The sequence below is a fragment of the Aegilops tauschii genome, chromosome 7 (assembly GCF_002575655.3).
Source record: "Aegilops tauschii subsp. strangulata cultivar AL8/78 chromosome 7, Aet v6.0, whole genome shotgun sequence".
In the NCBI taxonomy this organism is placed as follows: Eukaryota; Viridiplantae; Streptophyta; class Magnoliopsida; order Poales; family Poaceae; genus Aegilops; species Aegilops tauschii.
The window spans coordinates 582,265,520-582,273,042 of record NC_053041.3 but is presented as its reverse complement, the minus strand read 5'-3'; the positions used below and the strand labels follow the sequence as shown (position 1 = coordinate 582,273,042).

Here is a 7,523-nt window from a genome sequence, read left to right as displayed (position 1 = left end):
CTTATCAGCAGATCAATCTGTTTCTACATTAGAGCTGCCCTGGTTATCACTCAACAAGAATGACCATCCAAGGACAACAACAACTATCACAGGATCAAAAAGGATTCTAGAGACAAGAGGGAGGATCGAACTTGATATCCACAGGTGCCTCGATTGCTCAAAGGCACACTAATTCCAGCCAAGGTAATCATCATCGCCCTAGCACGAACACCACTTGAGCATAAATAAGCAACATATTTAAATACAAATAAAAGTGGTTCACGGTTCATTGCATAGCTGCCACAGACGCCATCGCGGGCGCCGCTGATATGCCGCCCTCCTCCATGGCCGCTTCCGCCGTCGCCGTGGTTGGTGGGAGCCACCTGCGTGGGAGGGAGGGAGGCAGCTGCAGGAGCGAGTGAGAGAGGAGGCGGTGGCTAGGTTTTCATCGCAGGAAGCCGCGGTCATTTTATGACCCCCTAAGCGAAATGAACCAGATGCCCTGGTGGGGGCATGGTATTTACATTTTGTTGCAACTGGAATTTTATCCGACGACCCAGGTCGATCAGGGTCAAAATTGGATGGCTCATGGCGATTGGGCTCGAGATCGAACGGTCGGTATCGCGAGGGACTTTTGATCGAACAGCCTAGAGTCGCTGAGCTCTGAGGACCAGGTAGCTCGCTTCGTGTCATCTTTCTCGATTCGGGGTTCATTGCATAGTGGGCTCAGATTCATCTTTCCTCGATCGTATAACCTACCCTCGTCATCTCTTATCACCAGATCAATCTGTTCATACAGTGGGCTGCCCTGGTTATCACTCAACAAGAATGACCATCCAAGGACAACAACAAGTATCACATGATCAAAAAGGATTCTAGAGACAAGAGGGAGGATTCAACCTGATACCCACTGGTGATTCGATTGCTCAAAGGCACACTAATTCCAGCCAAGGTAATCATCATCGCAGTAGCACAAACACCACTTGAGCATAAATAAGCAACTCCTTTAAATACAAATAAAAATGACTCAGGGTTCATTGCATAGCCGCCACGGACGCCATCGCCGGCGCCGCTGATATGCTGCCCTCCTCCGTGGCCGCTGCCACCATCACCATGGGAGCCACCTGCGTGGGAGGGAGGGAGGCAACTGCAGGAGCGAGTGAGAGAGGACGCGGCGGCTAGGTTTTCAATGCAGGAAGCCGCGGTCATTCTATACCCCCCCTAAGCGGAATGACCCAGATGCCCAGGTGGGGGCACGATATTTACATTATGTTGCAACTGGAATTTTATCCGACGGCCCAGGTCGATCGAGGTCAAAATCAGATGGCTCACATCGATCGGGCTCGAGATCGAACGGTCGGTATCGCGACGGACTTTCGATCGGACGTCTGAAAATCCAAACAGCCGAGGAAGCTCCATTTCGGTTCAGACTCTAACAATGGGATTCTCGATTCAGGGTTCATTGCATAGCGGGCTCAGATTCACCTTTCCTCCATCATATAACCTACCCCCATCATCTCTTATCACCAGATCAATCTGTTCATACAGTGGAGCTGCCCTGGTTATCACTCAACAAGAATGACCATCCAAGGACAACAACAAGCATCACATGATCAAAAAGGATTCTAGAGACAAGAGGGAGGATCCAACCTGATACGCACAGGTGCCACGATTGCTCAAAGGCACACTTATTTCAGCCACGATTAATCATCATCGCCCTAGCACGAATGCCACTGATCAATCTAGCAAATCCAGGAGCATAGCTATAGGACCAGGGCATCCACATGTAAACCAGAGCATCACATTAGCTCCTATGATAGCAACTAAACATGAACAGCAGCCTGCAAACCCTAAAATGGCATGGGTAGGGCATAGAGCATCAACCAGACGAGCACCACATCAATATAGCCATGGCCATGTCCCATACAGTAGCCGAAGCAGAGGAGCGGGAGGAAGATGGACCTCAGCGAGGGAGGCTATAGCCGAGGCAGTACTCAGTGCGCGCCGGGGTTGCGCCTGAACACCGTCCAACCGGCGAGGAACCGCGTCGGAGTTGCGCCTTGCACCATCCCGCCGACGAGCACGAACGCATCAAACAGCCTGTGTAAGGAAGGCATCATTGGTTATCAGAAATAATTAGTTAGGAATTATTATTTAACAGAAATGCATTTTTTAGCACATAGATATATACAGGAAAAATACATGAGCAGATCCTTCTATCAAAGGTCACAGAAACAAAATATGAAATCAATATGTTAGTTAGAAAATGTTTTGGTAGAACATATTCGAAACATCCATGTGCAGTAAAAAAGGAACTTGACCTTGCTGCAACCATCTCTGAACCTGACACTACAGTCTGAACCATGGAAAAGGAATAACAATGCAGCTTTCTAGTCCTGACTGCTTTTCTTGTGAGCAAATGCATAATAATTTAGACTCAGGTGGCACTATACAGAATAAAAACAGTCTGAACTAATGCAAATACTACCATCGAGTCCTTACCGTGGATGACCATAACCATGTTGAGATTAACGGTAATGTGTATCAATTATTTACAGTTTTTCATGTTGAGATTGGTGTGTCCATAATGGAATAAGGACTCGATGAAGTGCATGTCACGGTGAGACATTGTAGTTACAACAAGTTTCATGATATATTTTGATTACTGATTAGCACAACAATCATAACCATGTGCACACCAATTAGCAGGAAAACAACACATGCACATATAACCGAATCTGCAATATGATGAATATCAGAGACTGGAAGACTGGAGTACCACCATGGATGAATGGACAGTAAACTGGATCTACAGGTTCTATCATTGTACCGTATCTCCTTCCCATCATATGTTCTAATCCTAGAGATAGGAAAGAAAAGAGAGCAGGGGAAAGCGCGGAAGAGAAGGGCTCACCGAGCATAGAAGGAAATCAGTCAAGGCAGGATAGGGTTTGTTCTATGACCGAGCGAACAGGACAAAAGAAGCATTGACCCTGAATAAATCAAATTAGAAAGTAATATTCAGTTAGCATCACTAAAAATTTGAAAAAAAGGAAATACATAAATATGCACATGCATTTTAACCTACTATAAGCCAAGCTGATGCCGGCATGGCTATTCATTAACTTTACATCATTCAAGAAAATAGATCAATATTACCAGTTTGAGAGAGTAGTTTGAATTGAATAAAAGGATTCACTTAACTGAAAAGATTCATTTAGTTTGAATTGAATAAAAAGTTTCAGTTAACTAAAAAGATGCAAAGAAGAGCAAGCAGGAGTACACTACTGCACAACTTAACTGAAAAAATTTACTCCAATAATACTGCTACATTTGCTACTCCAGTACAGAGGGAGTACTCCATTTAGTTAATGCAAAAGATTCATTTAGTTTTAACAAAAGATTTTGCTGAACAAGAGCACTAAATTTATTGCAAGTTTACACTAATGCAAGAGATTTTACTGAAAAGATTTTGCTGAACAAGAGCACAAATGATTCATTTAGTTTGCACTTGCTACTCCTGATTGGAAGAAAACTACGACAAGTCCTACACCTGCATGTAAATGACTCCACATCAGCTTTGTGTTTCAACTGATTGGTTAATTTTGTTCTACAACAATTGCTTGCAACTGATCTGTTAGCTACTGGATGTGTTCTTGCTTACTCAACACAATGGAGGACTGCTATATTGGAAGCATTGGATCAAGAACTACCCCAGAGTACGATTTTCTTTACTGCAAGAACTCTACAAACTACTGCAAGAACTACTTGCAGTACAGGAAAACATAACAAACAATTTCTTTCACACGTTCTTTCTTCACATGTTTTACTCCTTTATTTACTTGGATCAAGAACTACTGCAACAGTGACCTGGAAAGTATCTTCTGGTTTAGTTTACTCAGTTTAGCACAAGGAGTGACCAAGAACTATTCTCTACACTAAGTACTCAGTTTGGTTGTTCAGTTCACTAAGAAAGTAACAAAAGTGACTTGGATCCAAAACTATTCTCTACACGAAAGCATAGGAAATACTCATATCCTTTCTTTACATGGAAGATACAAAAGGACAACAAATTTAAACAATGTCAGACAGAATCAACTAAGGACATTCGTAGGAATAATGGAGACCACATCCACCTAACAAAAGATAAATTTGCACTTGCATTAAATATTTGCATATGAACAAAATGAAATTACCATCCTACGTTATCTCTCTGTAGAACCAAATAAAACCTAATAATCTATCTAATGAAAAAACATTATTTCATTGTAAAAGGCCCAGCTATCGAGTGAAAGGAGGTAAGGGCATATAGCCTAAACAGACTTCTTCACCTTAACAAATCGTAAGCATGAATTTTCAGATTGTGAGTAATTGATCAAAAGAAAAATGGCACAGAACCAAATTAAGTGACACTAATTCAGGTTAACCACAATATTTCGACGAAAATCATATAGGTGAGGAAATTCTAGAGGGCAATTAATCAAAAGCAGCATTAACTAATTTATTGAACATATCACTAAAGCTAGATAATGAGAGCTAGGAAGTTCAAAAAAAATCTTGTGTGTGTGTGTGTGTGTGTGTGAGAGAGAGAGAGAGAGAGAGAGAGAGAGAGAGACATGCAACAACTTACCAGCACACTAACAGAGGCGAATCGCCACCGCTCTGCTGCCTAGCATCCAACTGGTCATTAGGGAGGAAGAGGATGAGGCTGAGGCGAGCGCGTGGTGGTTGGTGGCAGCCGGATTTGGCTGGGAGGCAGCCACGCAGGAACCTGGTAGAATAAAGGAAAATACTAATTGATATATTAGCTCACAATACATGGAGTAGTGGCAGTTCCAAAGCTCAATGATAATATGGTAACAAATCATTTGATGCTTCAGTCAAAAGATATCAAGCTTCTATTTCCACAATCACACTATACATACGCACTAAATATTCTTATTCCCTTGCAAAACCGGAAATAATCACATTCAAGAAAGAACTACATGAATTGTAATATCATGCTTCAAGGATTTCATTTAATGAACATAAAGCAACTTGAGAGAACTTATCCAGCAACTTGAATGCATAACATAGCAGAACAAAAAAAGATTACCTATTTAAGACAATGATTAGTAGAAGACCAGATCATGTACTACTTCAGTAATACAGTAACCTGTCCAAGTATGCATCGTACAAACACACGCCATTTTGATAAATAATTGCTAAAATGAGGGAGAACTTGTTTGTCCAAAGGAAAAAATCAATGATCAAGCAACTGTAAACTGTGAAAATTGCAGACGATGGTGAACACACAAATTGATCTGTTTCATATAAATGCTTCATGGTGTCATGTATTAAGTATGACCCAATGAAATGATATAATGTGTGTTACCATACATAGAGGGAAGTAGACTTACCAGTGAACGAATGAAAAAGTAGGGTTCTATGGACCAACATTATATTTTCTGCTTCATATTCCTCTAATTTCTGAAATATAAAAGCATAAACTTCAGTGGGAAGCAGCAAGGTAAAGCGCTACATTAGTATATCTGTAGATGACTATTTCCTTATATCATATCATAGAAAATCAGTTAAGAATCTGAAATCCAAATGGTGTGAGTCACAGTTTGTTTTTGAGCGTTGGTCAGCCAAATAATCCACCTTTCGGCGAGAAGAAACAAAAGAAGGAACATGATATCCATTTCCCATAAATATCAGGAAATCTCGGGTTCTTATTTTCTTGGCATACCAAAACAGAGTATACACTAATGTGGAAAGATGTGTACAACAGATAGTATTACACAATGCAACGGGCAGACCCCTGCTATAAAGTAGACATACAGAAACATGGAACATTGAAAGAACTGCACACATACAGAAGGTACTGACTTTCTCGGAAAAGAAATTGCTAATACAGAAACCAAAAAACTTGATCCGACCTCGATCTCTATTACAATTGCAGCACACAGGTGACAATATATTTCTAGCTAGAACTATATTTGTTTTGCATATATAATATAAAGAAATTGTACACTTGGATCTTGTCGCAATGAACAGAGTGTTGTTCTTGTCGTAAATACACAGGTGGCAATTACGGGTGAACAACAGATCCCGTGCAAAACAACGAGAGAGAGAGAGACAGAGAGGAGACTTACAGCAAGAAATTGTACACTTGGATCTCTCCTCGCGCCGCCGTCGGCCCCCTTTCCCTATCTAGCCAGGGCCAATCTAATGGAGAGAAATCAATCGGATGGGAGACAGCAACATCCTGCGATAAAATCCGACACAAAATCAATCGAACACGAAAACCTAGGCACTGAAGGAGAATATCTGCACCTTCAGGGTGGGGAATGGCTCACCTGGCCGTCGTCGGAGTGGTTGCACTGGGGAGCACCAGCGCCAACGTTGGCCGTGTTGCTCTGGGCCTCCTCACCACCGAAGGCTGCTCCCACACCAGCGGTCGTACGTGAAGCAGGGGCTGGAGGCGCGGGATTGCCCTGCACCCTCTTCTAGTACGGGAACGGCTGCTCGCCGGGGAGCTCCTGCTCGTCGGGCTGCGCGACGGCCGCTGCGGCGCCTTCCTGCCGGCGGTGGAGGCGGTGGATGACCCAGGGCCGGGGCGGGGTGTTAGGGTTTGGGCGGCGCCAGATCGAGGGGCGGAAGGAGGAGGCCAGGCGAAGGCGGGGAAGGAGGAGAGGGAGGCACTGGTTGGGAGGAGGAGGCGGCGCGAGCGGGAGAGGAGCTGGCCGGAGGGGTGGAAGGAGGAGGCCGGGCAGCGGCAGGGAAGGAGGAGAGGAGACGCGCGGGAGGGGAGCCGGCTAGGGCTGTCTCCACGGGAGCCGGCCCTTTATACCCCCTGTGAGTGAAATGACGAAAATGCCCCCGGCGGGGCAGGCTATTTACGCGTGGTGGCACGAACGAGACGGTAGCTATTCATTCCAGCAGTAACTTTTTTTGATCCGACGGACGAGGTCTTCCAGGAGCGATATCCAATGGTCTAGAACGCATCAAGCAAACAGATCCGACGGCCGAGAGTCGCTGATCTCCAAGAAGCCATGTAGGAGGTTTCATCTCTTATTTCTGGATGTCTATTCTTCCACGAAGGCGTCGTGCACATCAGTAACGTGATGACACTGTCCTCCCCGCCAGGGCCGGAGATGGTCATCCTGTCGTGCAAGGTCGCTCCAGCAACAATAACAACCTCACAGAAGTTGTCCTACAATGTTTCATGCCGCTGGTGAAGAGAAACAATAGAAGACCCCAGCGACATATGAAACATCTGCAGGAGGATGCCTGTCAAGTTGTTGCTGCTAGAGATGTTCTCAGTGAGATGGCCATTTCCAGTCCCGGTGGGGAGGCAGTGTCATCACGTTGCCAACGTGCATGGCGGCTTCACCGAAGAATAGGCCCCGTGGGGCCACCAGGTCACTACAACTTTCGTCTCCGTTCCTATATATAGCACCTTGGTTGCAAGATGGACACCTCTATGGTGTCGAGTATAGGAGATCCTGGAAGTGCCTCGTTCCATAAATGAGCTGCGGGAGTGGCGATGGATTGCCATG

At 44.5% G+C, this 7,523-nt stretch overlaps 1 long non-coding RNA gene across 1 annotated transcript; it reads right to left on the bottom strand.

The window, feature by feature from the left end:
• Positions 1 to 1,621: 1,621 nt before the first annotated feature.
• LOC120969634 (uncharacterized) lies at positions 1,622 to 6,232 on the bottom strand. The gene is made up of 5 exons (XR_005763960.2): positions 6,117 to 6,232; positions 5,379 to 5,448; positions 4,610 to 4,750; positions 2,894 to 2,972; positions 1,622 to 2,079 (listed from the first exon to the last, which is right to left on the bottom strand). It is a non-coding gene; the product is annotated as an uncharacterized lncRNA (long non-coding RNA).
• Between the last annotated feature and the right edge of the window lie 1,291 nt (positions 6,233 to 7,523).